Source organism: Aptenodytes patagonicus, chromosome 1 (genome assembly GCF_965638725.1).
Source record: "Aptenodytes patagonicus chromosome 1, bAptPat1.pri.cur, whole genome shotgun sequence".
In the NCBI taxonomy this organism is placed as follows: Eukaryota; Metazoa; Chordata; class Aves; order Sphenisciformes; family Spheniscidae; genus Aptenodytes; species Aptenodytes patagonicus.
In genome coordinates, this window is record NC_134949.1 from 115080591 (window position 1) to 115105919 (window position 25329).

The 25329-nt window shown below is 37.6% G+C and overlaps 1 long non-coding RNA gene across 1 annotated transcript in view; it reads left to right on the top strand.

The window, feature by feature from the left end:
* The window catches only part of LOC143167147 (uncharacterized), a 190216-nt gene that overhangs the window by 32186 nt on the left and 132701 nt on the right, over positions 1-25329 (top strand). The window contains exon 2 of the long non-coding RNA XR_012996504.1: positions 16720-16778. This is a non-coding gene — a long non-coding RNA (uncharacterized LOC143167147). The remainder of the gene's footprint in view (positions 1-16719; positions 16779-25329) is intronic.

Here is a 25329-nt window from a genome sequence, read left to right on the forward strand (position 1 = left end):
AGGACTGTAAAAGTAATTATGAACATTTAAAACATTTATAAAAATGCCTAAATTACATCTGTCCAAATGATCATACCAAATTCTTTGAGTGTGCAGGGGGAGAAATTGATAATATTTTGCAGTTTTTAAATACCTTGGCTTTGTGTCCTTTAGGAACCTCAGAATAGCATTATGAGGATCAGCAAAATGAGAGGGTTATATTTACAAATATTTGTAGGTTGATAAAATATTACCTTTTAAGACAGACCGCTTAAATACATTATCTACATTCATCATGTGTGTCTGCATGTATGCATGTCATATGGTTTATCTAGCATGTAGTCCTGTCTTATTACAGTTGTAGAAATAATAGTGATTCAGTGTGACTCAGACACTTTCCTGCATAAAATTGTTCTTTAATAGATGATTTGTGTTATTTAATGAAGAGCAATACTTATGCATCGGTGCTAGTATCAGTAAATTAATGTATGGGGTTTTTTTTAATGCTTTGAACTAAAAACAGGCGAAGCTGGGATAAGTTTGTTTGTGAAAGCTTGTTGCATACTAATGAGAAGAAAAATCATCCCAGTCATACTGAATAAATTCTATAGATAGTATGAAGGATTTTCAGCGATCCATATTGTCCTTGGACTTGGCTGTTGCATTGTACTTTAAATGGAATTGATTGTGTGGTTGTAATGAAAGTAACAGATTGATTTCTATACAGTTATACAGAGTAAATAGAAAAATGTTCTTGTCTTGACCTGCATTCATAAACTAAAAATCAGTGGCTTTTGACCTAAACCTTAAGGAAAAATGTAAATGTAATATAGGAAATTGGAAGGTTTCTTTAATTCTTAGAGAATTTACTGTTTATTGGGTTTTGTGGGCCTGCTTCCTTGGATTTTAATTGATTTTGTTTAGGAATTCTAATAACTGTATTACATTTTCTCTTTGAGGAACTTGTACTTTTTGCTATTTGCATCTTTTGGGAAAACATATTTAACTGTTTTCTTTCTTATAATTCCTTGTGCCTTGACTACATAGCGTTTTCCTTTATCTAGGTAGAATATTTACGATTTTCAGTACCTTCACTGTTAAACATTGTTAGCATAGCATCTTTGTGAGTGTTTGACCCATACGTTTTTGGTTTGCTACTGCACACTTTTATAGATTATTTCTGAAAGATAGTGTTTTCTGAACTGAATATGCAGATTAATGTCTTTATGTTGTAATAAAAGGAGGAAAGCTGTCAATTGAAATGAGGTGCAACATTCTTTCTATTTGAATAAACCCCAATGAATGTTTATATTATTGCAACTATTATCTCAGTAAAAGGCCATAGAGATATTTATGAGCAACGTTTATTACTCTGTATTTTGCGTGTGTGAGATTGTGGTTCAGGCCCCGGTAAAATGAACAATCTAGTTGCTAAATTCTCTCATCGAGCTGTAAACTAGGACTACAATAAGAAAGATCAGAGTTGCTGCATTCATCAGTTTCTCGGTGAATTTTGCGACTTCATTTTTGGTGCTGAGAGTTTAATTTCTCGCTGAAGTAAAGCAGTGCATTGTAACGATGCACAAACAAGACCACCAAAACAATAGCAACCCTAACGCACTGACGGCCACCGCTACTCCATTGTAGCTTCCAAAGGCACTCTATTCTTCCCAGCCCACTTGATATCCTGCAGGTTGTGGCAGTACAATTCACAGGAAAAGCTTAGACATTGAGCTTGCACGCTTCTTGACTCCATTTTAAACCCTTTGTTCACACCGGGGTGGCATTTTTTCACACCACATGTGGCAGCTTTGACTCCTATCCAGCTTGTCATATAGAATCAAAGTCTGTGTTTTCTTACATTCCCAGTGTTGTCTCCTGAGCCGCTGTATTCTTTGTAGCGCCCAAAATACTACAAATCTTAATTTCATTCACAGTTTTTTAACGCTTTATAGGGTATGGGATGAGACAACTATACCTGCACGCTGAGATTTGGTTAAAAACAAAGCTGTTTGCAGGGGAGGGGGAAGAGCTCTTTTTTCCTCCTTCTCTTTTAAAAAACCTCAACACTGGCCATTAAAAACGATGTCGTGAACTTGATATACATTCGTCAGCCTGATGTATGTTTTACAGAAAAGAATTAAAATAATGCATAGTACCAATATTTTTAGGTTTGTAAAAGATATGAGTGCTCATAGTTTGAATCACTATTAAAACATTGTTTGTTCATCTTAAGAGATGTTTGCTCTTTTTGTTACATGCAAGCATGATCTGAGATGCTCTCTTTTCCCTACTTTTCCAAAGACAACCTTCATCTGCAATTTTGCTGAAAGCTTTATGTGCCATAATGTCAATAATAAACTCTACTTCAAACTAATTTTAAAGAGAACAAAAACATTCTAGCAATAGGAATACCCCTAAAATACACATTGTTTGAAAGTTTATTAGTAGAAGATATATTGTTTGAATTAATGTCACTCAGTGTAGCAAAAATGCCACTTGATTCCTTAAACAAATGCTTAAGTATATATTTCTTACTAAGAAACTTTAGGATGGATGGCAAGTGCAGTGTGACATGGCAACAATAACATTTGGATAAAAATTGTCACAGGAATTAAAGTAACTTGTATTTTACACTTTTTGATATATTTTTTAAATGATCAATGAAAATAAAATTGTGGTATGATTTGAAAGAAACGTTCTCAGTTCTATATATATTTATAAATCTTTATGTTCATTGTTACTACTTCACTCAGCGGAAGATAATAGAATAATTTCTCCTTAGCACATATGCTAGCCTGTACATTGACATGACACCCTAATAAATATTTTGACTCGAGAGCTGTTGTTTGTTGCTCTTTGTCAGGTGGTTAGAACGGTCTTTTGGCTGCTGCTCCCTTTGCGAACTAAAATATTAAAATGTATGCTTTCAATCTAGCAGTTTTCTTATTGTATTTTGATACATTTTCTGACTGTTCATTCTTTCTTTAAGAGTATAGTACCTAGGTGTGCTTAATGCATGCTGCTTATTCACCAGACTCTAACTAATTGCTTATGGTGGTTATGAAATACTTACATTGGTTTTATGCTTGCTTTTAAGAGTGGCATGAAATCATATTATATAAGAGAATAGTTCAGTAACACAGATTATAGAAAGACAAAATTTCAGTGTTCTTTGTTGGTTTAGAAAATACAATTAATAATAATTTCACATGCATATTTTAATGCCATTTCCTTGCCATTTATTTGTGTAAGGTTTGGTGTTAAGTTGTTGAATCGTCTTAGCTGGTCTGATATATAGCAGCACTTGAAAAACAGAAAGTCTGTTCCAATTTATTTTTATTTTATATTTCAGTCTGAAATCTGAAACGTATGAACTAACCCCTTGTAATAATTTATTTTCAATTACCAGCACAGTTTTATTAGCTCTGACTGCTAAGCAGTTTTTGTGTGATTAAAAAGGACAAAATATATGAAAGCAAACATATAACTCGTGGTTGTTTGGTTGGGTTTTTTTTGTCTGTGATTTTCAAACAAGACGAACACTTGAAAAACACATTTAGAATCTGTATCTAAAAATGGTTTTATTTTGCATACTAAATTATACAAAATGTATAGAAATGTTCTTTGAGAAGATCAATTATTACTTTATTAACACTTTCTTTAAAATGGATTTTTTTTAAAGTTACCTATTGCTTAAAAAAGTAATTAATCTAAATGAACATTTCTATAGACAAAATGAGATACTGTTTACTCCTTTTGCCAAGTACCTTAGCAGTTTCTGCAGTTTAACTAGCTACACATGGCCAGACGTTCTGAATGCAATTTTAGATCATAGAAAAATGGTTGTTATATGAAAACTGAAACAGTAAAAAGAGAAATCCTTTCAGAATGCAATACAGTAATTTATACTAAGCAAGTCTTTTCCAAAGCACACTATAAGGAAACAAACATATAAAATACACATGCAAGCTTATCTATTTACTGTTTAGATATTAAAACAGTGACTCAGAAAAACAATGTACACACGTTTAGCAGAAAGTCACAGTTATCTACATCTAAACTTGATATCATACAGCATTTTTAGAAGACTCAAGTATGAATTTCTCCGAAGCAATACAAGTTCAGTAAGTGTATCAAAATTAGTTTACCTACTTTCACAGAGCATATTTACTGAAGAAATGGCATGATCTTATTTCATTTTTGTGTCATGAAGCAGAAATATAGAATAGTCATTTATCAATATCCATTCCAGAAAATCCCAACTTTTATTTCTCGGCATTTCTTACTTTTCCTCATGTTTCTTCAGACCCTCTTCACGTTAACATTTCTTCTACTTCCAGAAAAGAGAGGGGGGGGTGTGAAACCCCAACAACAAAACACCCCAAACAATCAGGAAAAGCATAATTGGTTTACATTGCCTTTCAGCTTGTGGCCTGTCCTCATATTATTAAATCAGATCATACATACTCCCCTAAAATTCAGCTTGGAGTAATCCTCTGCTACTTAAGGCTGGATGAAAAGAGTACTCATTGTGAATTATGTTTCATCTGTCACAATAACCTTCTTTATTCTTTAGTGCACCTCCCCTTTGCCTGCGGCAATTAGAGAAAATAGGTATGCCTTGAAGTATGAGATAATGGTATCTCAAAAATATATATACTGATGTCATGTACAGACAACACTGGGTAAGCAACACCCTGAAGAATATATAAGCCCTTTTTGATGCGATCTGAATTTTATTAGAACAGAGTAGAGGCAGGCATATTTTACAATGAGTAGGTGCTGATAGCTGTCACTAGGTTATTGTTTTTTGACAGGCAGTGGTCAGAGAGTTTGCCGTTCTGTTAAAAGAAGAGTAAAAACTTGCTTACCGACTGATTTCAAGAATGTATCATTTTCCATGTTAGCTACAATTCTGTCTTTTTTATTCGAAGGTGTTAGAGCATCTTTTTCTTCACTTCACCTTGAAATTCCTAGAGTTCTGTTGAACTCTTCGACTGAACACTTCAGCTACATTTTCTCAGTGGCTTAGCATAATTTTCATAATTTCTTGCTACGGTTTGGACATTTATCTACATGTTTTTTTAAATGAAATATATCTTAAAAAAATAAGCTGGCCAGTGAATATCAAAAATGTTTGTGCACTAGTACAGAAGAGTAAAAAGTATTTTAGAGCCCCCATGTTATCAGATGTTAGATTTCCAAATTATTTGCCTTTGTATATCGAGGGAAAAAAGGAGATAGGATTCTTTTATGTTTTAGCCACCACTGTCACGTTATTTTATCTGTTACAATATCTGTCTTTCCTTAACACAATCTACTTTATTTGTATTTAACAACAACAAAAAAAAAAGTGCCATATTTGCTGGATTTTTTACTTTTTGAATTTACCTTGGAAGCTTTCCAAGTTCACTTTTTGCCCCCTGTGTTATTTTTAAAGCCTTATGGTAGCGAACTTCCAGTCAGTATCTTTTTTGAAACCCCTCGCAATTCTGGGCTATTCATACCGATTCAAAATCAGCCTCCCTTGCACTTTAAGAGGGCTGATGTTCAACTGGGAATGGCTAAAAGAGAAAGCACCTTTAAAAAAAATTTAAAAAAATTAAGTGCTAAATCAAGCAGATTACAATAAAGAGATTCTGTTGTGAGGCTGGTCTAACATTAGGACACCGTTATTAAAGTACCTAAGAAATTACTACACTACAAAAAACAATAATACTTGTGAATAAAGGAAGAGAGTTTGGCCCACTGCACAGGTTTGGGCACAAAAGTGCTTGCTAAGCTATCTATTTCACACATGCAACGACAGAAGGTTCGATATTCATTCGATCGATGACTGAAAAGGCACAATGGCAAAATCGGACGGACTTCTTTTCAAATACAGATCTCCGATGTCCCCCTACAGTCTACAGTCGCACGGCTGGTGGTGTGGCACAGACGGAGCAAGGGTTACATCAAGGCTGTTCTCTGGACCGTGCAAACAGTCTAGACCAATGACCTGCAGCATCATGCCCTTTGAAGAAGAGGCAAGTTCGGTCACGACGAAGAAAAATCAAGGCGTACCCCTTTTAACAATAGGGAGCAGCTCGTGGCTGCAAAGAGGTAAGCAGGGGTAAGCAAAAAAGGCATCTGCTTCCATGGTTACAGGCCAAGCATGGGAACCTTGCTTTTGAAGAGGGACGGTTCTCAGGCTCCCTCACAGGCTATGTCATGCATTATAAGCAAAGGCAGGTTGAGCTGAAATCCGCAGAGTTATTTCAGAGTAAAATGATACGCGAGCACATGGCTGTTAGCAAAAAAAAAGTCACATGACTGTTTAGAAGCAGGCTTGCACTGTTTCCGAATCGAGCTTTTCGTTTGGGGCATTTTCTTCTTCTTCTTTTCTTTTTTTTTCTTTTTTCCTCTGCTTTTGCAGCAAACGAAGAAAATTGGGAGCATGTTTATACAAAACAAACATTTGTTTGATACACAAGATTCTGGCTGTTCTCCTTCTCTTCTAAACTGAAAAAAGGTCCAGGGTCAATGTTTTTTCGTGACAGGGCCACATATCCTTTTGTTAGCGTAGCTTTAGCAAATGCCATTTAAAATAAGGTTTTGCTTTTCTTTCTAAGTGCATATTATTATAAGTTTGACAGAGCATGAAAGTAATGAATTTCTATCTCTCTGCAATAACTTTTTTTTCCAATATTTTGCCAGTTATTTTTCTTCCTTTTTTGGCTCTACAACGCTAATTTTTGAGATTTGCACTCCTAGGCAAGACAATTAAAAATGCACACAAAAGTCAGCACATAATAGTCTTACCTTCTTCAGGGGGGAAAAAAAAAAAATCATCTGCAGGCTATAGGTAGTAAAAATGTGATCAGTGAATATAAGCCAGTGGTACAACCATTAATCTTTGAGAATCGTTATGTTTGTAATTTGTTTCTTTTTGCTTTGTTATTCCTTTAGCTGCAGCGTATTACATTTCCTCTTGAAAAATTAAAATGCGTAGTGTATTTGCTCCGGCATAAGTGTGCCTGTTTGTTTTATTAATTGTGTTTATTAAATTTGTTCTGTGAAATTTTAACTGTTTGTGGTAGTTTGTAAATTTTGATGGCTTACTCTTTTTATTAGAATTTTACTGTTAAAATGGCTGCTTTAGGACCAGTAGCTTCTGTTATGTACTTACTATATGTTTTTCTGTTTTATTACAAGCTACAGCATTTGTGTTCTTATTATCAGTATGAGATTAATTTTATTCCAACTATTTTTGTTAAAATTGAGTGTGGGGGGGAAATATCTGGTGAACTGTTGAACAGAGTTTGAAGTTTCAGGAACACTAATATTTCCTCCGGTCATTTTCATCAGTATTTTTTGCTGCTCTTTAATAACTGCAGGGTCCTGTGGTACTTGGCAGAATTTGTATTGCTATCCTATAATTGTAATTAATATTTATGAGTGTATCAAGGGGAGTAGTTTCTCAGAGTGTATTCTGAAGTTCCGTTGATCTATAGGATGGTTTGATTTAACTTTAGACTGGGGACTGCATATTCAAAATGAATGTATGTGAACCAACAGTAAGTTTCCTCTAAATAGTGATAGGCTTTTTTTAAAAAAGTCTTTGGCCTACCCTGCACATTTATGGGCCAAAATTATCTAAGAAAACAACAAAAAATGCATGGGACAATATAAACATGCAATATAAACAATTAAATATTAATAGCAAAAGTAGGAAGCCCATTATCTTAAAATGGTCATGATCTGGATTCATTGGATTTATTCTGGATAATTTATATCCTGCATATTAATTCAGTTTTCAGATAGTCTTTGACATCATTGCAAATTGTATCTTTTCTCCAGAAGGTCCATTAACTAGTCCCATTAGCTTAAAAGAATCTATTTGCTGGTCTTTTGTGTAGGCCATTACACATAATATGACATTTGGTATTCCTGCTGAACTATAGATGCATGTTAATGATGACAAACCTGTTCATACACTGACTGAAGTTTAGAAATTCATATACTGTGTGGAAGTGTTGTGCCTTAAGCTTTATTTAGACTATGTGAGATTCTCTTAATTTTTGTTTGTTACCTTCAACAAAAAATTAAAAGATTAAGTACTCAGTCTTACATGTATGGCATAAAGAGTGCAAAAGACAATGCTGTTGTATTTGGTATCCAAATACTGCTTGAAATTCAGCAATACAATGGCAGCAATCACTTATTCTCATGCTAATAACATGTTAAGTTTTAATAAAAAAAAAAAAAGGAGAGGGAGATTTGCTCCTGGAAGGAAGATTTTTTTAAATAAAAGGCCTCCCTCTTGTTCGTTTTCATGTAATTGATAAAAAAGTCATCTCTAGATTCACAACAGTCTGCACAGTGTACCAAGGGGAGGATCTGATCTTAATTATATTCGTGATCATTTCTTGAAATAATTAGTCATCTCCTGTAAGGAGCTGAGGATAGAACATTGCAATGAAAGATGTGTAAGACTTGGTGTTGAAGGGAAAAGACACATCTTTATTAGCAATGAAAATATGATTGTGAAACCATTAAGTTTTATTTCTGTTGTTGTTGTAGGGTGGATTTTACCATGTGTTGATGTGTTGCCCCAAAGTACATAGAGTCCTGACCCTCTTCTGTTGTTGACACTGAAGTTCTGACAAAACATTGGATTATACTGGGCTGTTGCTTGAGTGACATGCCAACTTTGCACCTAGTTAGTTCAAGCTAAAGTTCAGGCTGCCACTTGGAGGCATTTTACTCTCTTAAAGCCAGTGGTGACTATTAGACTGATACTTCTCTCTACTTTTCCCCTTTGAGCCATTCATTTAGATGAAGGAGCAAATAATCTAAACATCTTATTCCCCTTCTCGAATACCAGGGCTCTAAGGACCTCAAGAAGCAACACTATCTTCTAACCTCCATTGCGATATAGAAGCCAGTTCAGCTTCTCTGAACAAAGGGAGTACATCACTGGTTCTGAGAACAGGGAGGAGGAGGGCTCTTTTTATACTGGAGATGCCTCCTGGATGCTGTGAAGTTTTGTGATTTGCATAGCAAAGATTATCAGATGCAATTTCCTTCATAATCAATGCAATTCATACCCCTGTTGTCTTCAGAACTAATTCCTTTGTTTTCACAAGAGAGGTGGACAAAGATTTAACACATGCTGTAGACAAGGTTCGCTGTGTCATCAGTTTATTTTAGAGGAATTTTAGACTGAATTGCTTGCTTGAATTACAGGAGGTACTGTTGCAAAATGAGTGATTTAGGTCACTTAAAGAATCACCGTCAAAGGTATTAGCAAAAGTGGTTTTAATATGATGTTGTAAAAGTACGACTTAACAAAGTCGATGGCAACACTCGAGTTCGAGTGATTCATGGAGAGACCAGAGACACAAAAGATAAGGAAGACCCTCCCGTTGAGTCAAGAGGTTCAGAGTGGACCCCCTTGCTTTCTAAACTCCTTCTCAGAGAGGAGTCTAGGTGTGGCTAGGTCCAAACCTAGTCTCAGACTTGGTCAACAGTTTATGTCTAAGGGATTGTACATGCAGTGTTTCATTAGCATCAATTCAGCATGCAATCAAAGTTACCAACACAAAATCAGAGTTACCATACTACAAGGTTATGCACGATATAGTTGCTTACCAAAGATCTGCCGCTGGCAAAAGGTCTCTCTGCCTCGAGGAGCAACCTTGGGAGCTGTCGCAGCTCAAGGGGAGATCACTGCCATGCAGCCACACTGCCTAGCAAGGAGAGCTCAAAGAAGGCTTACCTAGGCTGTCATATTTATGGGATAAAGTGGTTGGCTTGTAGTCAAATTACATGCAATGGAAAAAGTATGCATGAGACTCCTTGTACCCACAACAGTCTTTGTTCCTTGATAACGAGTCTTGGAAAAGCCACCCACTATTCATGTGTCAATCACATGATCGGTGTTCCAAGCTCATATGCACGATGCTCACTGGGTCACTCTGCTCCTTTGTGGGTTTTCAGAGAACAGATTGGAACTAGAGGAGTTCTTGGCCTGGCTATGGCTCAGGCCTTTACCTCCTTTGGACCCTGTACCAAACTACCCTAGTTTGGTTAAGGGGTCGAGTGCATCTGTCACACTCCACCCCATGATTACAGTCAATCCACTTTATCAACTCATAGAGTGGTAGTATGGTTACCTCTTGCCTCTATGTCATAAATATGTGGTGTATTGCAGATGAGTGGTAGGAGTCCAATTATGTGATAAGCTGTTTAGTTTAAGTGTCATAATTAATGTTAGTTATATACAATTTTACATACAGAATCAGTTGATTGTATACATCCTACATGCTGGATTGATGTAATTTGTTTCATTTTTTGCCAAACTTTGATATATAGAATGATTATAAGCAATAATCGTAATAAGGTTAAAATTAACAAAACTACAATTGGATGCAGCATCAAATTCAAAATTCCAGATGCTGTTGGTGACCATCCGAAAAGAGTTTCCCACCAGTAATGTTCTCATCTTTCTTCACTCTTTCTAGGAGTTGGTGTAGCTTCTCTGCATCGTGATGGACAGTAATCAGGGTTCTTTGTCCATTGTTCCAAATTCGTTTTAGCAATTGACACAGGTCATCATGTTGCAACAGTTTTCTTACCAATGTGAGATTCATTCCAATAGGGGTAGGCAATAAACCTTGATACAATGTACAGTTAGATTGTAGCAATTGGTGGGTTGTGACAGGAGCTGAATAGTTAAAGTCGCATCCCATGATTTTGGTAAAATTACAAATACAGACGTTTGAGTGATTATATGTCTCTATAGTGGTGTTGTCTATAAATATAGAATCACAAAGAGTTCTCATTCAAACACATCCATTTCCAACATATATAAGTACAGTCTCAGGGGTTTCATCAGGATGTATTTCAAAATGACAAACGTTTTGTTCAGTGTCAAGACAAATGTCTTGGGCCTTAGTGGTATTACTTTCACAAATAAATCCCTGTTGTTCCCGTACAATACATGCATCAACATCAAGAGTTTGCCATTTGTTCCCATTTTGTTGGGCCCATGCTCTATGTCCTAATGGATAGAGGACAGTTCCATTATGATTTAATCCCAGCTCAATGATTGGGTATATGGTGTATACCGAAGCACTGCGTATTGTTAAAACAAAAGCTGTGGCTTTACTGTCGGTGGCGTCGTAAGTGAAATTAACTAGACACCACCAGGATTGGAATTCCCTTTCAAATTCAGTTGTGTTATCCCAGGTTACCTTTCAAATTTCAGTGGGTAAGGTGCCCTCTTCACCTTCTCTTACAATTGCTGTTACAGTAGATTGCATCCATAACTGAGAAACTTGTATGGTGCAGAATGTACTATAGTTACCATATTGATTAGCACGAATAAAGGACTTGAGGGCCTCCACGCTGTGCATTGGGCTTGTTGGCATATGAGCCGAATTTGGTCCATGCTGCTCATGATTGCTCCTGCGAGAAGGATAAACAATCCTTCAATGGTTGACCCAGTCTCCAGGGGAGGTGTGCTGATATCGTTCCCGATATCGTTCCTGGAAAGGGAAAACAATAGAAGCCTCAGTGGTTTTTTTCCAGACGGGTTACCCCTTAGTGGCTCGACTTGTTTAACTGCTCGGACTAAAGACAAAAGTCTCTTTTCCCACTCAGAATATCTCTGTTCTGTCTCTTTAAATGCAGTCAGGTTAAACACTAAATGTCTTTTTGGCCCACTTGGCCCAATCTGGAATAGACTGCAGTAAGTACCATGTTCTGCAAAACCCCCTTCTGCTGTAATAGGGTCGTGGGTGTGTACTGGCTCCAGTGACTGATATGTCTTTAATTCCTGTATTAGAGTTTTGATTGCATCTTCATGTTCTGGCTTCCATTTCCACGGTTTTCCCTTTCATAAAAATGAGTACGGTGCACGAGCAATGATAGAAAATCCAGGTACATGTTTCCTCCAGTTCCAGGTACATGTTTCCTCCAGTACCCTAAAGTGCCCGTAAGTTGTAATTCTTTCCTAGATTGGGGCATCTGCAATTGTTCTGTTTTACTTAGGTGGAATTGTTTGGGTGTCCGGTGGAATTGCCGCACTACTTGCAATCCACCAAGTACCTAAAAATTTTACTTCTCTATTTGGTCCCTGACATTTTTCAGGTGAAACTTCAACTTCCGCTTTATATAGTGCCTGCCACACTGCTGCTGCCGCTTCTCCCACTTTTTCAGGGTCCCTCAACCTGCTGGCCACACTTCTTTTTATGCAGCCCAGGATATGACTGGCTTTCTGGGCTGCAAGAAGATGCATTGTCCTAATGCAGAAAGCAAGTTTTTCTAAAAAATGGTAGCTTTTGCCTTTCTAATATTTTCAGAAGGGCATCACAGAGATCCTTCTTATGCAAAACATGCCGCCTTATCACCATTTGCCTCCTCTTGCTACATAATGACTTTACGGCAAATCAAACAGGACTTATGAGGGACCAGAGTGTGTCTAAGCTACTGTTGGTCTTGGTTTTAAAATATTGTACTGTCTGGGGAATGACTACATTTTTTTTCTTATTTGATTTCTTTCAAAGAGATAGTCATGAAAGAGGGAGTTCTCAGGATAAATATTGGCTATTTTATATACAGATATGCCTTTGGTAGAATTATTACATCCTGTTTCAGAAACAGGTGGAAATTTTCCCTGTGTTTGTATCTGTTGAAGAGCTCTGGAAGTTTCATATTACTGACAAGAAAGAATTCTAAAGAAATCTTGTAATACTTGTACGCTCATGAGTAAAGAACCTTGCAAACTAGAGCAAGCATGCAAAGTTTGCACTTAGCAGTATGTGAAAGAATACGTAGCAGAATGCAAAATGAGAACAGTCATTTCAAAAAAGAGAAACTTTGAAAAGGTCAGCATATGTGCTTAACAAATGCCACTGTCAAGGACATGTTTATGAGAGTTCTGGCCTAAGAAAATAGAATTTTTGTAGAGAATGGAAAATCTGATGATTTTTGGTTTATGAGGGGCATGATGGCTGATAGTTTGACATTAAAAAAATGTCTGAAATTACATCCTGAACAAAATCTTTCATATTTCTGTGAAACAACATACCTTTGATCCTGCTGTGACTGGGATTTTGGCTCTGAATGCGTGTTGTGTGAGAACCCTAATGATATTTCTTCACTCACTAGTTCTGACTGGGTGATCTCACTTTTAGGCTGCAATGTTTAACAATTTTAAACAAATATCTTTTTCCCACAGTTTTATTTGAGTTTCCTCAAGGTGATACTGAAGTCTGTCTGTTTTTTATTCATGGAACAAGATAATTCAAGAAATCCTCTTGTGGGCCAGACTAATGGTCCACCTATCCTGGTACTTATTCTATGACAGTGGCAACATGGCATGCAATTTAGAGAGACCACATGGGCCTCTCTGCTTTCTGTGGCCCATTTCCCTTGTACTCCCTTGGCACCCATCGTTTTTGGATTTGTGATGTTAGAGGGTACATCCCTACCTGTATACTTCGGTATCTGTTTATGGACCTTCTGTCCATCAATTTATCCTTGAGCCTGAATTATCTGGAAGTTAATCCTTTTGGTAGTGTGGTTCAGGGAATGAAGTTGTTAGGTGTTTGCATTTCTGAGAGTTATGCTGAGTTATTGTTTCTGAGCACCAAGTAGGATGAAAAGTATTCATACTGACTTCTGCTATGGTAAATAACTCAGTTTTGAATTGTTCATGTTTGTGTGTTCAGTAATCTTCCAGATATTCTGTAATTTGTATTTAGCTTGGGATTGACAGTGGTTTGGATGAAAACTTTCCCCAGTTATCCCCTGTCATAAGGAATTTTGTCCAAACACTTGTGTCACATGAAGAATTGTTCAAATGCTTGTATGTAAACTGGATCGGTGAGATGTGAAGAAAACCTTCATGAGTATGTATTGGCCAAAACCAAAACTCCCGAGATATTCAGTCCAGCCTGTTACTTGCTGCAAAACCTCTGGGATAAACCTATTTATCTGTACTAGCACTTCCCTCACAAAGCAAAGAAATACTGGTATAGTGGTAAGACTTTTTCTATTGTATAGCTCACATTTGGAGGACTTAAGGTAAATTCTTAAGATTCAGCAGTAGTCAATTTTAAAATATTAATCCACTGTGATATCATACAGTATGGTAACTACATTGATTTGTCTGTGGAAGTGAGGGAGAGTATCGACTTCCTTCTGATTTTAATTTGTTCTTTGTGGAGCAAAATTCTGTAGTTGTTCCATTGGAGAAGATGATAGAAATATGTATTTGTGCTTGTTTGTTTGATTTTAATGTTTATCTTTTACTATTCAAATGTTTCAGGCTTCTTGCTTAGAAGATGTACTTAAGGAGCTTTGGTAGAGATGATATTGCCGAAAAGCATCCTACCTACTTCCCCAAGTCTACATCCTTTTATTTATGATTGATCAAAATTCAGCGTCTTGTTTTCACTTCTGAATGTTACAACAATCTGATTTCCTAAAATACCTGTTGCTCTTTCTCATGTTCTAGTCTAGAATATCAATTGTCGTACTGTATTCCTGTCAAATCATTACACAAGCACTTGATTTTTGCGGGGAAATTGTGCTACCTCTAGTTACTGTGGGTTTTAAAGGTGTACTAGAAGAGCCATTTTCAATATGCAGTTCAAAAGTACTGTCAATTTGGAATAATCCAGAGAAAACTTCACAACTCAGAGACTGTGAGGAACAGAAACAGGATGGAAGTCTGAAAGCATAAAGTTATATCTGTGGTTATGATTACTTCTTCTATTATCTGATATTTTGTGATTTTTAAAAAGGAAACGAAGGAGCTGATTATATTAATAAACCACAAAATAAGCTGTTCAGTTGATCCAGTATTTGTTTAGACATGGTCAGTGAAGAGTATTTCTAGGGCACAACAGATTTCATCCAGTCAGAATCTCTAAAAATAGATCAGATGAATCATGCTGTAAAGTGTCTCTCTAATTATAAAAGGGGCCTGTGGTGACTAGCTCAGAGGTGCTGCTTGAAATTAGGTAAGATGAATTTCATCCAAAATGACTGAGACACCAGTGTGTATGTCCACAAACCAGGTTTATGCCATTTTAAAATGTTTCAAGTTAGACCTTTCAGGTAGTGAAATAAAATTATTAATGCCTCCATGTGAGGCACTGCAACAAGCTACCCAGGAATACTGCCTAGCATTCAGAGCACCCAGGTGTAGGAAGCATGAACTTAGTTGTAACAAACAGAGAAAGGCTAGTAAAATGAATAGTGAGAAGGGAGAGATTATTGTGAGGATACTAAAAGGTTTATTTCTCTTCAGTAAAATAAAGGCCAAGAGAAAAGATGCACTGTGGGGAGAGGAGAATTGGAAGCAAAGGAGAACAATCATTTAATCTGAAGAACAGAGCTGGGACAGAAATAACTGGCAGAAAATCAGACAAAGTTAGAAGATTTCTAGCCATCAAAGCAGTAGCGTTCTGGAGAAACCTCCCAATAAGGTGGTCAGGTTCTGTTTTTCCACACAACGTCTAACTGTTTGCAAGGTGGAAAATGATACATCTATGAAAGGGCATGTGAAACACGGTTGCCTCTGATAGCAGGAGTCTGGACTCGATATGCCACCACTTTGATCCTAGAAGGGGATGTGTATGCATGACTGCACTTATTGAAGTGACAGTAATTATGCTGTAGATATGCCTATACTATCAATGTGAATATGTTGTGGTGCTTCTTTAAACTTGTAATTAATACTAATTGAGCTCTCAGAAACTGAAGGGTTCCTTATTTAAAAATCCTGTGCAATTGCTGAATGTAACAACAGTATACTAACTTATCCCACTTATTGAAAAACTCCATGTTAATGAAAGGAAGGCGCTATATGGGGTCTGTTGATAACAAACAGCTCAGAGGATTTCTTGCTGCATAAACTAAACATCTTTTGCCAGAATAGTGCTTCTGCTACATATGTTTTCCCTTGGTATTATATTTGTTGTACTAGAAATGTGATTATAGGTTAATACTTTTTCTAATAAATTCTACTAAACACAACTCTGTTTGCTGTGAAGATGTTAGTACAAATGAGAAAAATCACAGGGTTTGTGCATAAATTCAAGCTATATGTTTTCTAACAATCTACAACGAGAAAAAAGAAATTTCAGGTGCTAAAACTCAGTCTAAAAAATGGAGTTTGTTGCTACTTTATAAAAGTGATAAAAGTAATAAAATTATGACTTTATTTGCATACATGGCTCAGCACACAACTGAATGTGCAGCCAGCAAGAGAGTGCCCCCAGTTTGTAACATGATGCTGTGAATATATTTAGTAAAATAATTTTAGTAAAATATATTCAGTAAAATAATTTTCCTTCTTTGTGGCCTGCTCCCTGCCTGTGTCCGCTGCAGCCCTTGGAAAAGCAGGGTGTGAGGGCAGGCCCCGCGCTGGTCCACTGTTCGGACAGGCCGAGTTGGGTGAGCAAGGGGTCAGGCACTCCGCCTTCTGGTACTGGCTTATTTTGTTGCTTAAGCTGCTGGTATATGACAATTCCTGCAAATTTGTTAACCTGTTGAAGTTTATCAAGCCTTGAAAAAAAAGGTTCCTCTTTTTTGCCTGTATATTTTGTAATTATGGGATATAGTGTTACGTCTTTCTTTGAAACGGGGTTAATTTTAAAACAACCAGGTGAAACTCAGAGACTCAGCTAGTTTATTGCGTGAGTCCCGTATCCTTGTTTTGATGTGCTGCATCTCTTTCAGGTGTACAGCTGCCTTTCCGTTTCACAGCGGGACCGTGTTTGCTGCTTCACAAGCTGCAGGTAAGCTTTGGGACCATTACCCAAAGTTTCAGTTGCCAAGTCACCGTGACCAACCTCTGGCACATGGTACCGCAGGAGAAGCTGCTGCTCTCCATCCCATGGCCACTTTCTTGGGACAGAGTTAGGAGACACTGCGTTTGAAATGGCTCCCGAGGAGCGCAGTCATGGCACTTAACCTCACAACACGTGGCTGCCAGGGTGCGGGGCCGGCCATGGCTGGCAGCTGGGACAGGCCCCCCCCCCCAGCACTGGGCCAGGCTGGGCGGGTGTCCCTCAGGCCAGGGCCCAGATGCTGGGCCCCGCAGCAAGGCCAGGCTGGGCCTTGCTGTGAGGGAGGCAGGGTCAGGCCCGCTGCGGTAGCCAGCGCCCATGGCCCCAGCCCGGCTGGGATGGTGCAACAGGGCCCTGAGGCTCCTTCTCTGGGGATGTAGCTCAGTGCTGGCAACACCAGAACTGAGTATAAAATCTCAGTGCCATTAAATTTGATGGGACTTTTGTCATTGTCGTCTTCACTCAGCTGAAAATTTCCCCATAAGTTTCTAAGGAAGGTTAAATGGCAACCCTCTCGCTAGTGGAAAGGCTGGGATCGCCTTGATGTGGTTCAAAATATTTTTCATTACAGATGTGACTAATTACTTCACGCCTTTCATGGAGAGTGATAATGTTTCAAATAAGAATGTGCCATTGGACCATTTAGTTTAAACTCTTTTAAGTTTTCATATTTTGTGCTGTTACTTCCTTGTATTTTGTCTTTGAAGCAGGAAAGGATTTATTTTTTATTTAATCCACTATTTATCTTCATAGCAAGAGTGATTAATTCCTGAAACAAACTGTCAAAAATTGTGCCGTTTACCTGATTTAAATTTGACTGGCTTCAGCTTTGAGCCATTGTTTTCTGCTGGCACTACTTTGCAAGTAGCCTTGCAAAACTACAACAAGGTAGTTGTTTTCCTATAATCACTGCTACATACTTGTTCAAGTCAGCTAAAATAGATCTGATATCTCTTAAGACTTTCACTGTAACTTTTCCACTATTCAGTTTTTGTTGCTCTTCCTTCACCTCTGTCTATTTTTCTCATATCCTTTTCAAAATATACAGGAATTTCTAAATGTTACTGTAGGATTACTACTGATACTGCGACTGGAGGAAAAAGCAGTTGTCTGTAACTCCTACTTTACTGGCCCTTTGGACGTCGCAGCGTTGTGCTAAACTCTTGATGCTGGGACCTTATGTTGAACAGTGAATCCCTGTGCTTACTCTGTCCACTTCAAAAATGACTCATTCAGTTTGTCTTTCTGATCTAAGGATGGATTTTGAGTGCGTGGTTATTCACACGGGTTTGCGTTCTCCACTTAAAGCCATTTTGGCTAGGTTCATACTAAAAATTCCTTGCTACTTTTACTTTTCCTCTTCCTTCGGATGTTAGGAATAACTTATTTTTATGGTGGATTCTGCTCATACTTCCAGCTGATGTGAATGTTGTTCTGGTTTCAGCAGGGATAGAGTTAATTTCCTTTCTAGTAGCTGGTACAGTGTTTTGGATTTAGGATGAGAACAAAGTTGATAACGCACCGATGTTTTAGTTGTTGCTAGGTAATGCTTACACTAGCCAAGGACTTTTCAGCTTCCCATGCTCCACCGACTGAGAAGGCTGGAGGTGCACAAGAAGCTGGGAGGGGGCACAGCCAAACTGGCCACAGGGACATTCCATACCATGTGACGTCATGCTCAGTACATAAACTGGGGAAAGCTGGCCGGGGGGGCCGCTGCTCGGGGACTGGCTGGGCATCGGTCGGCGGGTGGTGAGCAATTGTACTGTGCATCACTTGTTTTGTGTATTATTATTATTATCATATTATTATTATCATTTTATTTCAATTATTAAACTGTTTTTATCTCAACCCACGAGTTTTTCTAACTTGTGCTCTTCCAATTCTCTCCCCCATCCCACTGAGGCTGGGGGGGGAGTGAGCGAGCGGCTGCGTGGTGCTTAGTTGCCGACTGAAATTAAACCACGACAAATGTGCAATCTCAGAAGAATATCAAGCCACAATGAAAAGTTTATGAAAAGGTCTTTTGAATTCTACTATATCTAGAGGTTGTCTTCAGTTCAAATGACATTGATTTGGGATGCCGGGCATCTAGTACACAGCCATGTAAATTGGACTTACATTTTTAGTTTATGTAGAGGAGCTGGTTATGAAAAATGAAATATTCAGGAATATTAGCCATAAGTGTGAAGGACAAGTATGGCTGGCTGCTTAATGTTGAATTAGTAGAAAGTAGTCAAATCACTGTATTCTTGAAAAACAGTAATTCACCAGTGTATTTCAACTGGAGCAGGTAATAGAGGCCTAGCTTTTCTATGAAATAAATTGAGCTTCATTACAATGGCACTCCTAAAGCCAGGCTTGATGGCAACACTCTGGCTTTCCTTCACTTTCCTCCTCTCTCTTCCCAAAGGCTTACATTTCCTCCTTTTACTGTTAATCTTTTGTTAGGTCTTGGTTCCTTTCTTTCATTTTTTATTTGTCTAAGATCAGTTTCTTTTTTGCTGTCCTTGTTTTCTCTCAAACTTCTGTTTGTCCATAAAATCCGGGTAATTTTTTTTGCTTTATTTTTGTGGTCTTTTCTTTCAGAAAATTTTGCTCTACTTTTTCTTTCTACCTAAAACCTAAAAATCATGAAACAAAAAAGGATCTGAAACTGTGCTTGTAGGATAGTGGAAGCCAGCTGTCCAAACAGACTGTGTATTTGGTCATAAATTTATTGAAAGATGAGTGTGTTTTATTAATAAGAATGTGCATTTTTGATATTTTCTTTGCAGTTGGCATACAGCTGAATATAAACCCACTTAATCATTCTGAATACTAATATTAGTAGAATAGGAGTAAAGTCCTCTTTTTATAATATATGACATTTTCTTCTGGAAAATTTCTTTCAAAAATAAAGAGAAGTTAAAGAAATAAAAGGCAAACAATAATCTTTTGGCTGGAATCTATGGATGAGTCGCTCCTAAAGCTAGATATCCTACAGTGCAGTCCCCATCCACCAGACTACATTATTGTTATGGTGCCTGGTCTATGCTGACAAAAACTTTCCTACTCTTAACTAGTAGAAGCAATTGTTAGCTCCAACATTAAAGACAATTTGACCTATATGTAATATGGTATGTGCTGCCTGCAATATTTTTGCTGTAGATGATAGCCTGAATTTTTCATAAGTCAAGAAGTCTGCACACTGTATATTTTTGTCAAACAATTATGCACAAGATGTTTTCAATTTTTTTCCATTCTCTGGAGTCCTTTAGTCATTTTAATTATTAGCATGTATTGTAGAAGTTTAAGTTTATTATGCAATTGAAAGTTACCCAGTCATTTCTGTTTGGGAATTATTCTTGGAAAAAGACAATGACTGGAAATAACACCCATATTTCTCAAATTTGACGAAATTACAGTATGCTGAAAAAATAACAATATGGGATGATACATGTTTTAAAAAAAACTTGTAGGATACACTGATCAAAGTTGAGCTTAGCTGTTAGTAGTAAACTTTATCCTCCAATTTGTCATTAAATAAAAGGAAACTGGAATAGCTCTCCATGTTGAAAAAAACAGCATTTCCCTCTTATGGAAAAACCCAAATATAAAGAATGCCATTGTTTGCTGCACATGTGGCAACCAGTCTGGTTTATATTAAGTTGAAGTTACTGCCATCTGGTGGGGAAAATAGTATTATATCACTATAGTTGGAAGCAATTCTGTTAGGGTTACTTTCTCTGTATGTATGTGAATATTGTGTGTGCCTGTGTGTGTATACACACACCTATATAGAGATAGATATAGAAATATATATATATATAATATTAGCATTTGGGGCTGATTTTGAAAGAATTTGAAAAATATTCGATGATACAGAAGGGCCTGCTGAATCAGAGATTAGTCAAGGGTATGAAAATGTGTGAAAGAAAATAAGGAAAAAGTAAGAAGTAGAGCAGATGTGCAAAATGTACACTGTGGTAGTGCTAGTGCACCCACATTTCTGGCCTAGATTAACATAGATAATCATGAACAAAACTTGTCCCCAGAAGATTCCTTTGTGCTTTGCACAGCTGGAGATTTTACGTTTTGTGCAGTGGTTTGTGTAGCACTTCTTATGTTAAAGATGATCACTAATTATTGCTGCAAAAACATCTGGGCTAGCTCTGCCTTAGTGCTCCATTCTTTACTTAGATTTTCTCTTTGGTGCAGCAACTTTGCTCTTCCTTGAGTCTTGACATATACTTGTGTTAACTATTGTCTGATTCTTGAAGGATCAGCCCAATAGGAATGGATTTGTATGAATAGTGCATCAGGGGAGTCTGTGGGGCATCTTACAGATATAAAATTAATTAGGTTGTTTTCTCAAGGAGCTAACAATCATGTTAGATGTAACAGTGCAGTGAGTGATAGGCAAAGTGGTAACAGAAGAAGACGGATTCAGTTGTGGGAGACAGCGTCAGATGCCTATCTTTAGTAATAAATTGCTCGGTAACTATATGAGAATAATAACTAGTATCCAGAACTTGTTCTTGTTTCATTGTTACAGTGTCTGAAGACTCCAAACAAGATTAGGTCTGCTTTATGTACAAATATTAAATAGGCTTTGTCCTTGTTGTATGCTGTGTTTTCTTCTGGTAGAGAACAGTAGAAGTGGTCCTTTGCTCTTAATCGGCATAATAAATTGCCATTTTCTCTACTAAGAAGGCATGTCTTACTAGGTTTGTATCAAAAGTGTATCTTTAACTGGCATCTTCTCATGCTAAGAGTCAAAGAAAAGTCAGGGGTATCCAAGAGTCTGTTTTCAAAACAACAGGTGAAAGGGCCCTACAATTTTGTGAATTCCTTCATCCTTGAGTCTAATTAAGCAAAAACCCTAATGATACTGACTTTCTGTACGTCTCTTAGACATTACTGAATGGGTTAAGCGTGGTTGCAGAAAAAGGTATTTCTCATCTCTCATCATTCTTGTTTATTTTGTTTAAAATTCTTTTTCACTTGGTTGGTTTTTGCTGCCTGTTGTAGTTTTTTGTTTGTATTTTGTCTTTTTCCTTTTTCTGAACTCTCTAGGAGTCGGAATCCTGCCCAGATAACATCTTTCAAAAGGAAAACCATTGACCTTGTAATCCTGTCATTCTGCTTTTAAGACTACATTGCACATGCAGGTGTCTGATTTCTTCATAGGTTTTAGAGGAAGTACTTTTTCATGACTTTGCAATGTAATTGCCTAATTGTTTTTCAAGGAGACAGACACTTTTCTCGCAGTAAGACTCTTACTGGAAAGGTTTAACAGTAAGAGTTAGAGCGGTGGGTGGCACATGACCACATATTAAAGAAGTGCCTCAAACTCAAGCCCACAGCTTGAACCATACAGTGCAAAGAGCTCTCTGACTCAGTCTAGTTTGCACAAGACAGAAAAGTGGAACAGCTTTCAGAAGGAAAATAATCCCTGGTTCCCTCTTCCAGCCTTCAACTCTCAACGTAAAGTTTACTTTGTGCTGTATGACAGAAGTACCTGAGTTGATTAGCTCTTGATTACAAAACTGGCTGCTTTTTCTTTTCACTACTGCTGATAAAATGACTAGCAGCTAACCGTTCTTTGAAATCCTGGTGGCACTGAGATGCAAGCTTTCTAGAATATCTTTTTGTCTGCCTGTGTGTCTTCCCCCCTCTCTTTCCCCCTCTTCCCTCCGCCCCCCATATAGCTTCACATATTTATTTATAATCCCCTGGGATTAATAAGCAGTTTGATAGCTAGAAGGTAATTGCTCTCTGTGCTTAGGATACCTGAACTGTAAGAGAAGTTTTTGTAGTGAAAGATGACATACTGCACGACAAGGTTAGAAGGATGTATCTTCTGAACCAAAAATGACCATCTTCTAGACAGTGTGTTAAGATGGGATAGGGTTTAATGTTATATGATATGAATTATACATTATAGTGTGGAATGCATTGAATTCTCTCAAATTTCAACTCTTTAAATCAAAATTGATTATAGACATGTCCTTACTCAATGAGAAGTTGATACAGAAATGAGTGAGTCCAGCTCTTTGACTTCATTATGCAGTAAATCAGAACAGAGCATCATAGTGATCCCAGCCAGCTTTGAAAGCCTATGAGGATGTGGATGTGCGTCTCCAGGAACAATCTGCTAGGTGTGATATTTGTATTTGATACTTGAATTTCCATCCTTGGAATTGTTCAGGACTTGACTAGACAAGCTGCTGAGGAACCTGCTCTTAGACCTGCTTTGAGCAGGGGATCAGATTAGACGACTCCTAGACATCCCTTCAAGCTCATTTATTCTGTGATTCCATGATGTGAAATCTAGGCTTCTAAAGACAAGATGTTCCCAACGAATAGAGATTTCAGTACAAGATCCTACTTCTTATCTTGAACGTGATGAGTGGCTGAAATTACTTTAAAAAAATTGACTTTATTTTGAGGTAGAAAATCACTATAATGAACTCAGTATATGCACATGGGAACTTTTTATCACCTTTATAAAGCTTGTCTCCTCAGCCTTTCTAAGGACTGTTCGGGGTGGTGGGAGCCTTTTCCTATGGAAATTCAAGTGCAAGGCACAATTCTTTTACGTGGCTTTATCTGACACAAACATAGAAGTATGTGTATGCATTTATTAAAATGATAAAATAAAAGAAACCTTATCAAAGCATTATATTTTATACTTAATTTCCCCCTTAGGGAAAGCGGAAATGAACCAACTATCTTCTAGACACTACTTCTAGCTCTTAATGGACTACTGAGGGTACTTTGATAACCTGGTGCTAAAGGCAGTAAAAAGACTATATCTCTAATAGAATACTAAATATTTTTAACAGTGCTTTATTTGTTTTTTAAAGCAAAACAATTTAAAAATTTTATAACTTTCAGACTGCCGGTACTGTATCTTAAAATCCTGTGTGTTAGCAATCTGAAGATTAGTAAAATGCAAACAATACTTTCTGAAATTCTTGTGCCGTCATCTCTGGCTTAGAGGGAACACCCTCTCTCTGGGGTAGAAAAGTAATTGAGTCTAGGACACTAAGCAATTTTGGCTGCTCTTGAACAAATATCTCAAGTAAAACAAACTTTTATGAACTTCATGCCGTTCTTATTCCTATATACTGGGGGAACTTCACAACTCAGGTTATTCAGAAGTGTTGGTTAGTTGAGTTCAAGGAGCACTTTGTAAGTTGACATCATGTTTGCTATAGCTGTGGTTAGATTACACTTTGGGAAAAATCAGTTTCAATAACGTGCCACTATGTTGATATTCCTTTTCCTGTTGTGTGGTTCTTCCATTTAGAGAGGGATGCACAACTGATCCACAAGAAAGCTGACCCATCATATCTTTGAATTTAGTCTGGACTGATAATAAGCAAAGAAACACCAATGAGCTGTGTAGTGCTTAATTTATGTATAACATAATTTGATCAGCTGCAATACGAATATCTTTTGCAGTGAGTAGCCAAGACAGCTAGACAACTGAGCTACAGTTATCATTCAGTATTTTGTTGTCATTCAGTTTTTGGATTAACCATGCCACAAATGCAGAGCCAGTTTGGGTCCATGTTTTTATATCTCAGATCTCAGTGCTGTATTAATGTGATTGTATCAATTCTAGAACCACCTTAAGTCCACAAACAGATTAGCTACTTTCATGCTGCATAGAGCTCTAACTAGTAAACCCTGTGTAAACCCAACAGGCTCCATGCAGACCTCACTTGAATGTCCCTACACCACTTTTCCCAGATGACGAACACAGAAAATGTATGCAGAGGCAAGTCCAACAGGATTATCAGTTTGGACTCAATGTCAGCTGTCCCAAACCCACAGTGAATCTATTTGCAGTCACTACCACTTCTCCTGCTCCATTTCCAAAAGGTTTTATTAGGTCAGGTGTAGTAAACATGCAAGCACTGAGAGACAGCACTGGGCTAGAGCTGGTAAACTCCAGGAGATCAGACTTCACTGCAATGCCTTTTCTCTGCACTCCCCAAACAGCACAAGAGAACTCAATAACTTGAGCACAGCACTGAACCCGCGCTGGCAGTGTCTGTTTGAACTGTATGGTGCCGGGCCCTCCAGGAGGCAAAGGCTCAGAGCAGCACTGTACTGTGGTGGATGCAGAGCTTTGCTGTGTCACAGCCAGCTGTGTGGAGCTACACCTCGGTCTTGGCATTCTCTCTAAAACTATCTGTATTACCTCGCCACCATCCTCTCCCTCTCCAGCCTCCCAGTACCCCAGTTTCTGGGGAATCCAGGCTCCTGTTACCTTGGACAACAGAGAACTGATGATGCTGCTCTGAGGAGGTAACTGAGTGGCTATAGTAATGCAGCATAATAATAAAATCCCTATGTTTTTAATATCTATTATTGTTAAAGGATTGGCTTTAATTTTGCCTGATTTTTAGGTTTTTATCTTAATCTAGAATGGTCTTTATACTTCATATCAGTATTTCATTTATGTACTGCTTTAAAATTGCTGAACAGAAGATATGGGATTGCT